Genomic DNA, 18,835 nt, shown 5'->3' with positions numbered 1-18,835 from the left:
AGTTGTGGTGCCAAAAGGAGGGTATAATTGGTTGTTTTTCTTTTAAATCAATAATTTTTGAACTTTGACAAGAATTTAAAGATAGTTATGCTCAAAATTTTAAGATGTGACAAAATCAAAAGTAGCAGTCCTTTGAATCTAGTTTCTAAACTACTAATTTCTTTTTAAAATATTTTAGTTTTAGGTCCTCAAAAAAGGGGGCCACAAAATGTGGTACTATTTTTCAGAAAAAATACAACATAGTGCAAAGTGTGCCCCCCCCCCCCCCTAAAATTTTAACATTTTTTTTGAAATTATTTAACCGCTCTAGTCAAAAGTTACCTAACACCATGTAGTTTATCTTAGATTTTTCAGGTAATTTAATAATGTGTATTTTTTTAATTGGACACATCCCAAAACATAAAATATCTATGTGTTCCCCCTAGAAATGATTGAAAAGTAATCTAAAATAAAAACTTCTTTGTTTCAAAGTGTTTAGAATAGAGTCTAGTTTGCAAAAAACTAAGTTGCAACAAGCTAAAATATACAACCCAATTAATACACATTGATTTTTGATAGATAATGGACATACATTCAAAATAAATTATAGTTGAAAGGCTTGAAATAGTTCAAATTCGAAATAAATTATATGTTTATATAGCTAACAAAGAGATCTACAATGTCATGTAACCTAATTTTATTGATGCTTAACCACAAGGAAACTTGAAAGAGAGCACACAAGAAAAATCAATCATTTTTTGCATGTTTGCTACAAAACATGCCATAGACCAGTTTAGAGACTCCAAACCTTTGGGTTGGATCCCCAAGGAAAAATCGATCCTTAGGCTTTGTAGAATCCAAAGCTTTAAATAGTGTCCATGCTCTATTTAAAGCATTTTTTAATTCATGTTTACATAGCGCATATATGCTATAATGTGCATGCACTCTATAAGCTTGAATTTCAATAGAGAGTGAAGGAGAGAGGGAAGGAGAGATAGAAGGATAGAGGGGAAGGAGAGAGGGAGAAAGGGTAGAGAATGGGAGAGAGTAGAGGATGGGGATAAAGTTGGAGATGGGAGAGGGTGGGATAAGGGGGGAGGGAGAGAGAGATTTGTGAGAAATATATAGTAAAAGAAAGGAGTGGGAGAGAGATTTAGCTAGATAAATATGGAGATGAAGATCAAGATATATATATATATATATATATATATATATATATATATATATATATATATATATAGAGAGAGAGAGAGAGAGAGAGAGAGAGAGAGAGAGAGAGAGGGTGGGATAGATAGAGATGGAGGGAGAGAGGAGGGGGAGAGAGAGAATGGGAGAGAATGGGATAGAGATAGAGTAGGGGATGAGAGAGAGACTAGTGGATGGTAGAGGGTGGGATAGGGGAGAGAGAGAGTAGGGGATGGGAGATGGTAGGATGGGGAGAGAGAGAGAGTAGAGGATGTGAGAGGATGGGATATGGAGAGATAGGTTTTTCACATAGTGCGTATGCACTATTGGTGCTCAAAATTGTAGCCCCAATTTTGAGTACCATTGAAGAAATTAAGCCCTATAAATGCTTTTTGATGCATATGTACCTGGCTCTATCTTTGAGCCCCACGAGGTGTTTAATATTTCTAACACCTTAAATTTAGTGCATCTATGTGTTCCATGAAGTTAAACTTTCATTCCAAGCCATTTCATGAAGTCTTGTTTTGAGCATTTGTCAAATCTGCACTTTTACCTATGTGTCAAACAATGATAGGAGGCCATGTTTGTAATTGAATATCTTGCAAACAGTAATATTTCATGACTCACCACTTTGGAAGTGTTTAGCATCCATACCTGAGAGCCTATGCTTTAGATTTTGAGTCATTTTGAGTCATTTTGTCTAGGTTTTGATTTCCTCAAAGTTGGTCATTTACTAATGTCATGCTAATGTGAATTGTTTAGAATTCTAGAAAGCCATATTTGACCTATTATAACTTTGACCCAGTTGACCAAAATGATAAAATTATTTTTGTGTTACATTTTAGAGGTTAGAGACTTGCTATGTTTCAATTTTGAGCTTATGATGAATTCGTTTGATCAGTTTTCAAATGCGATTCCAATGTAATTTTTAACTTTTTACAGGTGTCAACATATGAAAATTTGTTGGAACCCTTGTTCTTGATGTCATATGTCAAAATTCATGATAGGTGAGAGCTAATGGATTTTACCACTGAGTTGTATTTTGAAAATACTTTAAGTGTGCCAGTTTGCAAGTTTTGATGAATTTTTCTTCACACTTTCCTTGGTTCATTCCATTTGCAAAAACCGCTTTTCTGCCATTGTTCCCAGTCTACAAATTCAAGTAGCCCACTTTGACTGCTTGCCATTTGTGTCTAGTTATTCATCATGAGCTAAAATCATAGATTTATCATCTTTCACTTTTCTCTGTGTTGTTGATTATGACAAACTCTTGCTAGGATGGAGTCATTTTACACAATTCACAATTGCTATTATAAACAAAGATCCAAACAAATCAAAATACTTAGATACATTACATCACTTTTGTAATCCACACCATTACAAGGTGCAAGTTCAAGTTGTTAGGGAAAATCCACACCATCCTTTTCATTTCCTTGATATCCAATACAGAAGAGGGCTAGTTTGTGTATATATTGCTAATGTTGAAGTAATTTGTAGACAGTTTGTGGAGGAAAAGTGGGAAAAGCTTACTAAATTGAAGGATGCATAGGGGTAGAGCCTCAAGCAGACAGGGAGGAGTTTTCTTTTAAACTACATTATCCCACATGCCTTGTGTTGGAGTGATGCTTAGCATTTAAATACAAATCCACTCATATTACATTATGTCTATGAGACACGAGCCTTTTGGAAGGCAAGCTTGTGTGTGGGTTTGACCTAGATAGCTGGAGGTGAGTAAATTTTGACGTGGCATGCAAGTTGAGGTCATCAAAAAAGTAAATAGAGATTGCCAAAAAATGCAAAAATGGTGCTGGAAAAGTTCAAGTTTTCGATGCTCGCCATGTCACCACTAGAAAATGGGAGGGTCTCACTAGTAGTGACATGGCAACCTTCTAGGAAATGGAGATTTTGACTAGCAACTCATTGGGAAACTCAAAATTTTGGCAGAGGCAAAAGGAGAATGTGGGTCCTGCCTATAGACACAGTCAGCAAATTAGATAGCGATAAGTGGTAGCCGACAGTATGTGTAGTAAGGAGATGATGATGTGGCAATGTTTAGACCAACCACAAGGTGCCACATGGCATGAATTCCAAGGATGGATATGATGTGGCAGGCAGATCTAGCAGATGAACTAGATGTTGACATGTGGCACATCCGACGACTGTCACAATATCGCTAAGGTGAAGTTGCATGCCAATTAACATAGTGAAATAGCGACCATGACATGGCATGATGAGCTGGCATGCTGACATGATGGCGAGAAGGACAAATGAAGTGATGCCATGTGGTGTCTAGTTGTGCAGATAAGAACCAATGTAGATGTGACATGTGGCACATTGTGAATGAATAGGTGGTAGGTGTTGGACCAATGAGATGATGCCACATGGCATCTAGGTGGAAAGGATGGATGACTATATAGGCTTGAGGCAATCACATGATGACACATGGCAATGATGGCCAAACCAAGTTTGACCTAGATGGAATCTGTGAGGGAAATTTCAAAAGTTAAATTTTTTTTTTAAAAAGATATTTCCTCTAAAGTACATTCAGGGTCAGATTTTAAATAAAATCTGATTTATCATATAGTTCAGACTATATAAAAAGATTAACTTTTGCAAAATGTTATGCAAAGTCATGAGATGGAAGCCTTAATTTCAAATGGGCATAAGAGGGGCAATTTTTTCTGAAAATGGGTGCTCCAATAGACCATCAAAACTGGGATGATCCGAATTTTCCATTTTAGAGGTCAATTTTTACACAAGTGCTCATCGCTTTAGTCTATAAGCAAATTTGTAAATTCTAGGGCATTCTCAGTGGAATGGGCAAAATTTGTCATTAATCATCCAAATTAGTTAGAAGGAAAATATGAAGACTTATTGAAGCATGAATGTAGAAAGAACTTGGAAAGGATTGAATTGTATTTTATAAGCCTTTTAACTAATTTTTGGCTTTGCCTTATCTTGAGATCTAGCATCAAAAGCAGTTGTCTTTCCATCAAGTTTTTGAGATACTTCATGCTTTTGAGAGCCAAAATGGAAAAGAATTTGATTCACCCATTGCAAAGAGCGATTAGAGAGAGTCTTTTCATTGCTAGGAGAGGGAATTTCAAGTGGACACATGTCAAATGTAGAGCAGATCTGGGAATTCCTTCCTCTATATCTTTCTCATTCTTTCTCATTGCAGTGATTCCAATTTTTGGAAAGAAAAGGTTTCATTGTTGTGGTACCATTAGGGAATCTAGTTTTTCACTGTGAAACCATTGGTTCCAGTTTTTGACATGTTTCCTTGACTGTGACACCATTCTTTTAGCATAATTCTCTTGTATGAATAGTAGTAGGAAGCTAAATACAGATAGTTCAAATGTATTAGGTGTCTCTTTGTTTTAAATTTAGACACGTGAATGTATTATTTCAAGGAAATCTATACAAAGAACAAGTGTTTGAGTTTGAGTTTTAGATCTTGTCTCCTTTCTCCATGAATTTTCAATGTTTTTTGATCTTTGAACAAAAAGCCTAGGTCATAGTTGTAGTCCCTTAAGGTTGTATGTTGTTTCATTGTAGCTTATAACTCAAGGGGTTATGTAAATGCTTTAGAGAAATCAATAGGGTTACAAGTTTGTTGAGGAGGATATCAAGTAAGAATGAGATTTAGATTGAACACAAATGTCTATTTACAAGGTGAATGGATAGATCAAATATCTAAATATATGAATAATTATCAGATATCCATATGTATGTATTTGATTCATGGAATTGCCCAATAGATAAGGCACTGATCAGTTACAAGATCACTTGTTCATGCTACTGCATATTAGGGGTTTTGTTGAGTTCAACATCATTAATCAAAGATTTTTCCCTTTCATGTTGAAGAGCTGAAAAGTCTAACTCTCACTCATCTTATGAATTTCCTAGATTTGCAATTTTCTATCATAGATCTATGTCATTACATAAGTTTTTAGGAGATATAAGGGTTTTTATCTGCTTTGTTAGATTCGTGAATATGTTTTGCACTGGTACCATATTAATTGAATCCAAGGTCCACCCACCTAGGTTTTGTAGAGCCTGAAGTAGAAGAAGGGTCAAGCCTTATAGTTGGCTTGGTGTCTAAAATGATATGTTAAGGATGGGAGTTTGTTGCCCCTAGATGTACCATATTCTTATTGAGGTAATTGAAAACCTGTAATGTTTTCAAACACCAACAAAATGGCAACTCTGTTGGGGACTATATTGAATTTGAATGGTAGACAAAGCTAGAGAATTTTAAAGGAGGAGATTCAATACAATGGAAAACATGCACGGAAAAGGTTGTAGTAGTAAGTTCTCTGATGTGTTTTCTAGTTTTCTTACTCAAATATCATGCACCCTAGAATCCTTGTTCATTGACAGTAGTAGTTTGACTAAATTGTAGTATCAAAGTCACTTGGCATTTTACCAAGTTGTTGTTAGATCATAGAGTTATAGTGTTTGCTTCAACTTATCAAGTATTTGGCATTCCATCTTGCTGATATATATCTATACATATTTGTTATAAATTTTGGATTGGCTTGTAATTTTGTGCAAGCTGATATATTCTTTCTCACTAAGTGAGTGGCGACTCGAAGTCAAATATCTGAACTAGTGCAATTTGAGATTAATGGTATGATTAAAAGATATAGTAGTTGGAAAGAATTTTTAAAGATTTTATCTATGGTTCTTGGCAATGGTTGAAGAAACTGTGTGGTGTTCAGTTGCAAAGAGATAATAAATTGCAAAATAAATCTAGATTTGTTCTTGTTTCCAGCATCAAAGTTATTTGCAGCCACCACAGTTTAGGTATCTCTATTTTCATGAGATTTTCCTTTCATGAAAATAATCTTATTCAAAGGTATTCTCCTTTTGGTGATCAGCACTATACATAGGAGAATTTTGTTTTATAAGTTTTCATATTCTTGAATTTGGATTTTGAAAAGAATATGATTGAGTATGAAAACTAGTAGAGGGAGAAAATATTGTTGCAATTTTAATACAGACTTGTTGAGGTATGTGTATAAGTCCTATGATGGAAAAAAATTTGAAAGATTAGGATATTAGAATCTTGAAAATTGTAGCACTTGTTTGATAATGTTCTTTCGATCATATCAAAATTAGAGCCTCTATTTAGTGATTTCAACACTAGGATAAAGAGATAGAGGGTTTGTTTTAAAATGGAATCAGATCTTAGATCTAAAATTAGTTTACCAAGATATGAATATGTGTTGGAAGATGTGATAGAAATTAAGAAAGCTCTTCGTAATCAGATTGTCAAATTTATAAGAAATGTGGTAGGAAGTGTTCAATGTCTAGAAGATGATCAAGTCTATGAAAGGTTTAAATCAACACTTATGGAGTTGCATGTGTCTCTAAGACCCAAGGAATCTTCATGGCCTATTTCTTTTTTAGATGTCTTTATGCCTAATTAAGTTAATTGGCCATCACATTTGAGGGTATAAAAGATTATTCATGTTGATAGTCTTTTCAAGAAATTTGAGAATGATTTAAATAGTCAATGTGAATGTGATGAAAGTAATAGTGAGTCTAGTGAATCCATAGATAATGAAAATGTTTCTTGTGATTATGAAGACTTGGATTCTAGATCTACTAAATTAGATGATTTTAGTCAGTAGGATGAAGATGGTTATGTGACTAAAAATGAATCATGTGATAGTATGCATGAGAGTGTGGAAAGTTTTAATAGTAGTATGAATAATTCTTCTTTTGGTAAAAATGAGAATGACACACCTAATAAAGAGGTATTGTGTAAAGAAGAGGTAGTATGTTGTAGTATGAATTCTAGTTTTTTCAAATTTTCATATTAATGGTATTGCTGCTATAAGTTTTTCAGATTAGCTAGTTTATGATCAGAACCTAGGAGAAGATACTTGTGATGAAGTCTTGTTGAGTGTTGATGAAGTTTCAAAACTCCTAGCTCATGATCTCAAAAGATATGCAAATGTTTCCCCAGATGGTCATGTTGTCCCTTGTGGTATTTCTTCTCATGGTGAGGTCATTTCCCCAAGGTTTGATGTTCAATTTGATATAAAATTAGAATATTTGTTGGCATGTTTTGAAGGTGTAGGTGATAATAGATCAAGTATCAATACACATTATGACTTTTCTCATAAGGAGAGTACCAATAGGGGGAAGTTTCATTTTTTTTTAGATTCATATCATGCTGATTATATTGAGATTGGTTTCAAATGTGACAAAGAAGCAAAGGCTAGAAGTGATAAATCTGATTTTGAGTTATTACAATCTGTTGTTATTAGTTATTAAGATCATCTAGGAGATCATTGCAATCAAGATGAAGAAGTTTGTGTAAGAGATCTGTTGAACACAGATGAGGTTTCAACCTTGTTACAACACAAGTTTGAAAGGTATGCATCAATGTGTGATTCAACTTTTCCTTTATTAGTGCATGCATCTCTTAAGGATGATGTAAGGTATGATGTATACCTCTATTTTGGTTCTCCTACATATCAGCATTGTTATTATTTTGAAGACTTTCAGCATAAGCATGGAGATTTGTTTGAAGAAGTGAAGACCAGTAGAGATGTATTTGCTACTGTCATAAGTGATGTTAAATTAGATTTATGTTATATAGATGATAATGAGAAATTGCTAATATCTTTTGATTTTGATTTAACATTTAATGAAGAGATTCCAATGATTGATGTTACCAATGATGTTGAGAGATCGGTTGGTTTTTTATATGATCTGGATCGAGTATATGACAATAAAATGTAGTTACATGAGATGAGTTTTGATGATTCATGTAGTGAAGTGAATATTGACAAAAGTACACATGAATCTGAAATTAAATCTTCTCTACAGGTTGGCGAGTCTTATGCTAATGAGTTCAACACATTCACAAGTGTCTCTAAAAATTTCTTTGATGAGAATATTGATGCCAGTAAAATTCTTGCTAATGAAAATTTTAATGAGGATTCTTTTCATATGTTTGCTGAACCTTTTCTTGAAGACTATGATGATAATTTTTTAGTGAGTTTCAGCTCTGATTTGGTATGTTATGACATGATACATGAAGTTGATTTAGATCCATTGTACTCTTTGAAGCCAAAGGCAAAAGGTGAGTTGCAAGTTTTTAGTACATGCAACTTGATGAATGGTGTAGAATATGAAGTCTTTGTGTTTCCGATCAGCATGCATGAATCATTGTTGAATTTTGATTCTTAGTTCAGTTTGTGTAATCATGAGCATGCTGATTTTTTGTCTCATAATGAGCATGATTTTAAGGTTAATGCTAATGTATGTATGCATTATGAGAATGAAGGTGTGAATTCAATTTTACCAAGTGTTCTGTTTCAAGATGCTAATCTGATTGGTGGAATTGATGGGAAAGATAATTTCAGTTTGCCTCAAGAAAATGATAATGAGAATCAGGTGTATGACAAAGATAAGGAGTTTTGAAAACTTTTTGGTGGCCCAAGGCCATTGTTTGTACATAGTAGTAGTCATTTTCTTGCTTTCAATTAAGCTATTCGAGAGAATTTTTTGCTATCATGTGAGTGGTCTACTTCTTCTAGAGATCTAAATCCTTGCCATGCCTACAAGGGACATGCATCCCTAGATAGAGCCACTATTGGTGCTCAAAATTGTAGCCCCGATTTTGAGTACCATTGAAGAAATTAAGCCCTATAAATACTTTTTAATGCATATGTCCCAGGCTGTACCTTTGAGCCCCACAAGGTGTTTAATATTTCTAACACCTTTCATTTATTGCATCTATGTGTTCTATGAAGTTAAATTTTTCACCTTAGTGTCAACTAGTGATATGAGGCCATGTTTGCAATTGAATATCTTGCACCTAGTAAGGTTTCATGACTCATTGCTTTGGGAGTGTTTAGTGTCCATACTCAAGAGCCTATGTTTTAGATTTTGAGTTGTTTCAAGTCTTTTTGACTAGGTTTTGATTTCCTCAAAGTTGGTCATTTACTAATGTCATGCTGATATGAATTGTTTAGAATTTTGGGAAGTCATATTTGACCTATTATAACTTTGACCCAATTGACCAAAATGATAAAATTCCTTTGGTGTTGCATTTTAGAGGTCAAAGACTTGCTATGTTTCAATTTTGAGCTTATGATGAATTTGTTTGATCAGTTTTCAAACGCAATTCCAAATGCAATTTCTAACTTTTTACTGGTGTCAGCATATGCAAATTTTTTGAAACCCCTATTCGTGATGTCATATCCCAAAATTAGTGATAGGTGAGATTGAATGGATTGTACCACTGAGTTGTACTCTAAAAATACTTTAAGTGTGCCAATTTCCAAGTTTTGATAAGTCCATCTACACACATTCCCAGGTTCATTCCGTTTGCAAAAAAACTACTTTTCTACCATTGTTCCTAGTTTGCAAATTTGAGTAGCTCACTTTGACCGCTTGCCATTTGTACCTAGTTATTCATCATGAGTCCAAATCATAGATTTATACTGTCCTCAGGATAGTGAACCAAAGCCTCAATTTTCGTTCTCCCAAGTGTCTATTTACCCAGTTTTCAAAGCTAAATTTGAATGAGTTTTATGGTTTTCTAACATGTTTGCTTGCAGGCAGTTTTGGGAGGGAAACTTTGATAGTCAATATCTTTTAATTGAGAATTTTTCATGAGATGAGATTTGATGGGGTAAGAGTATGTATAACAAGGAATTAGTGTGCCAGTTTTCAGAGCTTGGTCAGGTGTTTGGATCAGTTTTTAAGGCCAGTCAAAAGACCTCTTGGCACGAAATTGACAAGTTGCAGAAACGGATAAGTTTCAAATGTTGATTCAGTGGTCAAATTTGATTTGGATTTGTATCAAATGTTCAGTTGATCAATTTGACATGTCATTTGTCTGAAAACAAAATTATTTTTAGCCAAACCCACCTTAGGCTCGACTAATTGCATCAAAATGAATAGAACTATGAGGGAATGTCCAGTTTGCAAAACCATTTGATGCAACCTTTTCATGCAAAAACTCCAAGAACAGTGCTAGCTAATTTTTTTTTTTTAGACTATTAGTTATATCAAATACATATCAGTCCTCAAAAATGCATGGTGTCTCACAAATTCATACACAATTGTAACCACATTCAAGCTCCCTTTGCTCCAATCCAAATCCTTACATCTTTTGGCTTGAAATTTTCTTTCAAAAGCTATTCTTGGATGCTTGAGATATTATTCTTGTATGCCTTTCTATTCTTGCATAAAAAGATGTCACAACCACATTATAGTGTTTAGGTACTCAAAGGGCATCAATGAGCAAGACAAAACTGGTGAAGATTATTGGGTGGAATGTAGGTGTAGTGAGCAATGCTATTTTTGGAGTAGTGGAAATGAGAAACCAGGTGTCAGTTGAATCCAACTCTTGTATCTCCACCAAAGTATGCTCAATAAAAGGGAAATGACCCAATACTGCATCCACATTATAATAATAGTCTTGAAAGACATTTATTAAAAACACTTATATTATATGAGTAGCCTTAACCACACTTACACAATAAAAGTAGGAAAATTCTTCTTATGTAATAGTTTTTAATGGTTTCTCACAATTGAAAGACACTTACAAAGAAATATCCATGACATACTATATAATATGATTGAGCAAGAAAGATATTCAATCAGATTCATGATGGGACTGGATATCTAATTGTTAACAGAAGTAAGGTAGATCAACATGAATAAATGAGAAGTCGCATGCCAATAAGATGAATTAAGCTGCCAATAAAGGGAGAAGCCCACATTAAAAAAAGCCCTTTCTCTACAAGAAAATCAAAACACATAGTGAAACATGGTAAAGAGAGTTTGATGCTGGAGTAAAGCCACAGCTGGAGAGATGTCTTTGAAGGAAAAAGGCCTCACATTGAGCAAGGAAGGAAGTCAACATATCAAACAAGGAAGAAGCCTCAATGGAGGCGTCCAACAATAAGAAGCGATTAGAATAGAGAAAAAAATACATAAATAATCAACGCATAGCATGGAAGCAACCCGTGCTAAAGAAGTTGATAGAACTAGAGTCATTACTGGCAATTGCTAAGCAAGAGAACTATGATCTTGAAAAATGGTTAAAGTTGGCAGTTATAAATAATACATTTTAGTGTATCCCCAGGGTTACAATGTCTGTAATCATCTTTCACTTTTCTCTATGTTGCTGATTATGACAAATTCTTGCTAGGATGGAGTCATTTTGCACAATTCACAATTGTTGTTGTAAACAAAGATCCAAAGAAATCAAAATACTGAGATACATTACATCGCTTTTGTAATCCACACCATTACGAGGTGCAAGTTTAGGTTATGAGGGAAAAATCCACACCATCCTTTTCGTTGCCTTGATATCCAATATAGAAGAGGGCTAGTTTGTGTATATATTGCTAATGTTGAAGCAATTTGTAGATAGTTTATGGAGGAAAAGTGGGAAAATCTTGCTAAATTGAAGGATGCGCAGGGGCAAAGCCTCAAGGAAATAGGGAAGAGTTTTCTTTTAAACCACATTATCCCACATTCCTTGTGTTGGAGTGACATTTTGTATTTAAATGCAAATCCACTCATATTATATTGTTTCTATGAGACACAAGCCTTTTTGAAGGCAAGCTCACATGTGGGTTTGACCCAGATAGCTGGAGGTGAGTAAATTTTAACGTGGCATGCAAGTTGAAGTCACGAGAAAAGTAAATAGAGATTGCTGGAAAATGCAAAAACAGTGCTGGAAAAGTTCAAGTTTTGGATGGTTGCCATGTTGCCACTAGAAAATGGGAGGGTCTTGCCAGTAGTGACATGGCGACCTCTTGGGAAATGGAGATTCTGGCTAGCAACCTATTAGGAAACTCAAAAATTTGTTAGAGGCAAAATAGAATGTGGGTCCCACCTATAGACGTAGTCAGCAAATGAGATAGTGACAAGTGGTAGCTAATAGTATGCATAATAAGGAGATGATGATGTGGTGATGTTTAGACCAACCACAAGGTGCCATGTAGCATGAATTCCAAGGATGAATATGAGATGGTGGGCAGATCTAACAGATGAACTTGATGTTTACACGTGGTGCATCCAACGACTATCGCTATGTCACTAAGGAAAAGTTGCATGCCAATTAACATAGCCACCATGACATGGTATGATGAGGTGGTGTGCTGACATGGAAACGAGAAGGATGAATCAAGTGATGCCATGTGGCACCTAGTTTTGTTGATAAGAACCAATGTAGATGTGACATGTGGTGCATTGTGGATGAATAGGTGGCAGGTGATGGACCAATGAGATGATGCCACATGGCATCTAGGTGGTAGGGATGGATGACTATACAAGCCCAAGCCAATCACATGATGACACGTGGTGATGATGGTCAAACCAAGTTTGACCTAGATGGAATCTATGAGGGAAATTTCAGAAGTTTTTAAAAGATTAATTTTTAAAGATTTTTCCTCTAAAGTACATGCAGGGTCAAATTTTAAATAAAATCTGATTTATAATATAGTTCAAACTATATAAAAGGATTTTTTTTGCAAAATGTTGTACAAAGCCATGAGATGGAAGCTCAAATTTCAAATGGGCATAACAAGGGCAATTTTTACTCAAAATGGGCACTCCAATATATTGTCGGAAGTGAGATGATCTAAATTTTTCATTTTTGAGGTTAGTTTTTGCATAGGTGCTCACTAGTTTAGTCTATAAGAAAATTTGTAAATTTTGGGGCATTCTCAGCCAAATGGGAAAAAATTGTCATTAATCATCCAAATTAGTTAGAAGGCAGATATGAAGACTTAGTGAAGCATGAATGTAGAAAAAACAATTTGGAAAATATTGAATTGATTTCTGCAAGCCTTTTAACTAATTTTTCGCTTTGCCTTGTCTTGAGATCTGGCATCAAAAGCGGTTATTTTTCCATCAAGTTTTTGAGATGCTTTATGCTTTTGAGAGCCAAAATGGAAAAGGATTTGATCCACCCATTGCAAAGAGAGATTAGAGAGAGTCTTTTCATTTCTAAGAGAGGGAATTTCAAGTGGACACATGTCAGATGTAGAGCATATCTGAGAATTCCTCCCTCTATATCTTTTTCATTCTTTCTCATTATAGTGGTTCTAGTTTTTGGGAAGAAAAGGTTTCATTATTGTGATACCATTAGGGGTTCCAGTTTTTCACTATGAGACCATTGGTTCCACTTTTTGACATGTTTCCTTGACTGTGACACCATTCTTTTAGCATAATTCTCTTGTATGAATAGAAGTAGGAAGATAAATATTGATAGTTCAAATCTATTAGGTGTCTCTTTGTTTTAAATTCATGCATGTGAATGTATTATTTCAAGTAAATCAATACAAATAATAGAAAGTGTTTGAGTTTCATTTTAGATCTTGTCTCCTTTCTCAGTGAATTTTCAATATTTTATGATCTTTGAACAAAGAGCCTAGGTCATAGTTGCAGTCCCTTAAGGTTTTATGTTGTTTCATTATTTCTTATAACTCAAGCTGTTATGTGAATCCTTTAGAGAAATCAACAGGGTTGCAAGCTCATTGAGAAGAATATCAAGTACGAATGAGATTTAGATTGAATACAAATGTCTATTTACAAGGTGAATCGATAGATCAGATATTTGAATATATGAATAAGTATTAGATATCCATATGTATTATTTGGTTCATGGAATTGCCCAATAGATAAGGCACTAATTAGTTACATGATCACTTGTTGAATATTAGGGGTTTTGTTGAATTCAACATCATTAATCAAACATTTTTCCCTTTCATGTTGAAGAGCTTAAATGTCTAACCCTCACTCAGCTTATGAATTTCCTAGATTTGCAATTTGCTATTGTAGATCTATGTCATTACATGAGTTTTTAGGAGATATAAGGGTTGTTATCTACTTTGTTAGATTCAAGAATATGTTTTTCACTGGTACCATATTAATTGAATCTAAGCTCCACCTGCCTAGGTTTTGCAGAGCCTGAAATAAAAGGGTCAAGCCTTATAGTTGGCCCAGTGTCTAAAATGATATGTTAAGGACAGGAGTTTGTTGCCCCTAGATGTACCATATTCTCATCGAGGTAATTGGAAACCTGTAACATTTTCAAACACCAACATGCACTATAGTGCATGCACACTTCATAGTGTGTGTGTGCTATAATGCGTACGTACTATATGAAAATACCAAAAAATAGTTATAATGAAAGTTTGGGTCCCTACTAATCCATATTCTATTTTTTTTACTATTGTCTATTCTATTGTTCCAATAGAAAACATGTGTTTCATGTTGTTAGAAGTTAGCAAACACCAAATTCAATAATTGGATACACTATTTGAAGGCTTTTTGAACATTATTTTATTTTATTGGAAGGTAGAAAACAACAAATTCAATCATTGGATGCACTATTTGAAGGCTTTTTGAATATTCTTTCATGCTATTGGAAGCTAGGAAACACCAAATTCAATCATTGGATACATCATTTGAAGAATTTTTGAACATTCTTTCTATAGAAAAGGTTAATGGAGTCCTTTTAAAATATTTTTATTTACTATATAGACAATTTTCACTATGTTTGACAAGTTGATTAATATATAATGTGTATTCATTGAAATAGTTGTAATTTGTACATGTATATGAATAATTTGACATATAGAAAACATCATCATTCCAAGGAAGAAACCAAAAAAAATAAACAAAAGAGGAGAGGGAGAGAGATTTGGAAATTAAAAGAGATACAATGAAACTACTAGGTGAACAAAGAAAATTGTAGTGCAATAATGAAGAATTGTCTTTCAAAGAGGAACAAGAACCATTGATACAAAGAAACAAAGAGGAAGAATTGGAAAGACAAAGAGAGTGAATGAGACTCTTATGCTCAAGAAGACAATTGAATTGTGAATCTACATCATCTTCCAATGTTGGAGTCAAATCATCATCTCATGTTGAAGAGATGCTAATTTTTACATCTAACAATGTACACACTCCATCATGTCATGTTGAAGGTACAACATCAACATATCAAGTAGGTGATATTCCATCTTTTTCATCTTATTGCCAAGGCACATCATTTTCAGCTCAAGGTATGCAAAACACTCAAACTTATTTTGATGTTCAAAATATTGAGGGAATATAAGAGATTATAACACCTTTTAGAATTTTTTTTAGAAGACAAAAATATTTGATTGATATTGATATTAACATTTTTAAATCAATGCCTTACAAGATTAGCAAGCATTCTTGTCAAAGAAAAGTTATTCATATGTGGAGATTATTCTTTGAAGAATTAAATATTATAGGTCAATTCCAATTATTTGTTGAAATGATGAGGAATTTGAAATTTAGGCCCATCATGAATATTCTTTGGCTAAGAATGATCGATGATTCAAATAAAAAAATGTCAGAAACAATAGTCCACTAAGATACCTAAGAGGGGGGGGGGGGGGGGGGGGGGGTTAGTGTCAATCAGTTGTCTAATAATTAAAACATTTATCTTCCTTAAATAATATTAATCATTCAACCAAAGTAAACAAAAACTATACAAAGATGCACATAGATAATGACACCAGATATGTTGACTAGGGAAACCCTTCATAGAGGGAAAACCTCAATGGGAATGATATCCACAAGATGATGTACTAATATAAATATTCTTTGTTAGATGATGAACCTTGTTAAGAGACTTTGAACCCCTATTAGGATATTCCAACCCTATTAGGAGTTGTGCCAACCTTGTTAGGAGTTGTAGTACAATGTATGCAAGATGAGCCCACTACCCAAATATGCAATTTCAACTACAAGAAGAGCTCATTGCTCAAACATGCAATTTACTATTATCTTCTCCTTTTATTTTATTTTTCAAATAAACCAATCACTGTTAAACCTTTTAGACAAGGTCACAAACCTCAAATCCAAATATCAAACCTCAAATCACTCAACAAAACCTAGGCAATGAAGTTTCCTTCACTTCTGCTCTGCTCTACTCAACTTTGCATTATGCTCTTGTGTTGCTTGCAAAATTATTTTACCATATAATCCTTGATAAAGGAAAATGTACTTCCTTTATAGAGACTACATAAAATAATTCCTTGAATCAGTTGTTAGACCTTCTCAATTAATCATTATAGGACCACATTAAGAACATGTTACACTTAGTGATAACATTAATCTTCCGCCTTGTAACTTGAATAAATTTTTGTACATGCAATATTATGACAAGAGAACTTAGTCACATCATCAACAACATGTCTTCTATATATCCTCAACCTTGACTCTAAGTATAACAACTCTACTAAGAGATATATCAAGTTTACTAGAACGTGTCTCTATAACTCTATCTCAGAAAAAAAAAAACACCAAAACTTACATAACTTCTTCCATACTTATCATTTGTTCATCCAAAATTAACTACATATACTAGATACTTAGATATATCTCCCTTAACCTCAAATAGTGAGAATACTCAACTAGTTGTCTATACCAACTTGATCTTTCCATTGTTCTTCTGTTAGATACCACAGAAGACTAGTATGTTGACATCACTCACAAATTTAGTCATGAATGTAACTTATCATCATAGTAACATGTATATAATACTCCCCCATAGAAATATCATTAGCATTCATGCTTTGAACAATCTCTCAACAATCTCCCCCTTTGGCATTGATGAAAACATATATGAAAAGCATCTAGTTCCAAGAATACCAACAAAAGACTGTTCATCTTTCTTTTCAAATCCTCTTCATCAATCATTCTGCCCCCATTGATATACCGCAATATGGTTTTTTTCAAACTATCATTTCATGTTGTACATCTTATAAACATGTTGTACTTCCTCATGATCTTCTCATGATGTTTTTGCTTCTCCCCCATGATGTTTTTCATGTAGTATTTCTTCCCCATTGACATCAATGTCAAAGGTTTCAACAACCATCAAACTCTATAACAAATGATTCTTACTAGCTCAAGTGTCCGAAGACACTATTCAAAATAACATACAATAAGAGTCCTAGATGACTCTATCCATTACAGATACAACCCTATACAGGAAGCATCAACATTTAGTCCATACAATAATGGTGCTATGTTACATTGGACTAATGCACTCTTACATCATTTACTTTGATGTAGGAAGGGGCATGACCCCTAGTGTACCTTGCAAATAAACAAAAGTCTCTTTGGGAAGAGGCTTAGTGAAAATATCAGCAATCTACTCTTTAGTGCTCACATACTCCAATCTAATTTCCTTTTCTACAACTTTCTCTTTCAACATGTGATACTTAATAGAAATGTGTTTTATCTTCAAATGCAAAATTGGATTCTTAGACATATTTACCATGCTTGTGTTGTCAGAATGTATGACAATAGGTTCACTAATTTCTACCCTTATATCCTTTAGCATTTGCTTCATCCAAACAACTTGATTGAAATTTTTTGCTGCTACAATATATTCTACTTCCACTATACTTTGTGATGTATAATCATGCTTCTTACCTGGCCAAGAAACCAATCTTCCTCCAAGAAAGAAGGCTCTACTACCAGTGCTATTTCTATCATCCATATTGCCTGCCTAATCAACATTATTATAAGCACTTAGGGTAAAATAATTAGATCTATCATACTACAATCCAAACTCAGATGTTCCTTTCAGATATCTAAATATCCTTTTGACTGCTACATAATGTGCTTCTTTGGGGTTAGCGTGGAATCTTGCAACAATTCCAACTGCATTTTCTATATCTATCCTTGTGTAAGTTAGATATTGTAATCCTCTGATCATAGATCTATACTTATTTTTCTCAATAGTGGATGTCTCATCCTTTATAGATAACTTATGTCCAGTTACCATGGGTGTTCCAATAGGTTTGCATGTTTCCAAACCAAACCTTTTTAGTAAATCCTTCAAATACCTAGTCTGAGAAATAAAGATTCCTTCTTTATTCAACTCAATCTGTAGTACTAGAAAATATTTCATTTCTCCTATCATACTAATTTCAAATTTCTTCTTCATCTCTTCAGAAATTTTTTCACTTTCATCATCATTTCCTCCAAATATGATATCATCAACAAATATTACCAAAATCATCAAACCACCATCAATTTCTTTCCAATAGAGATTGCTATTTGTCATACCTTTTCTATATACAAGCCTTTTCAAATGCTTTTCTAACTTTCCATACTAGGTTTTGGGTTCTTGCTTCAAGCCATACAATGCTTTCTTTAGTTTGCATATGATGTGCTTGTCATCTATCAAACAACAACCTTTAGGCTGCTCAATGTACACTTCTTCTTCAAGTTCTCCATTTAGAAATGCTGACTTGACATCCATCTAATACAACTTGAATTTCTTTTGTGCTACATAGGCTAAGAATAATCTTACTACTTATATTCTAGCCATAGGAGCATAGGTCTCATCATAGTCTATTCCTTCTTGTTGTGAGTAACCTTTACATACCAATCTTTCCTTTCTCCTTACAACTTCACCTTTCTCATTCATCTTGTTCTTGAATACCCATTTAGTTCCTATCACATTCTTGTTTGTTGTCCTAGGAACCAATTCCCATGTCTCATTCTTTACTATCTAATCCAATTCCTCTTTCAAAGCTTGTTTCCAATAATCATCTTTACATGCTTCATCTACATTTTTAGGTTCAAATTGAGATTTCAAACATAATTCTTCATTGAGTTTGCTTCTTGT

Source organism: Cupressus sempervirens, chromosome 3, assembly GCF_028749045.1.
Source record: "Cupressus sempervirens isolate cs-2001-9-10 chromosome 3, ASM2874904v1, whole genome shotgun sequence".
NCBI lineage: Eukaryota > Viridiplantae > Streptophyta > Pinopsida > Cupressales > Cupressaceae > Cupressus > Cupressus sempervirens.
This window is presented reverse-complemented; position numbering follows the sequence as displayed.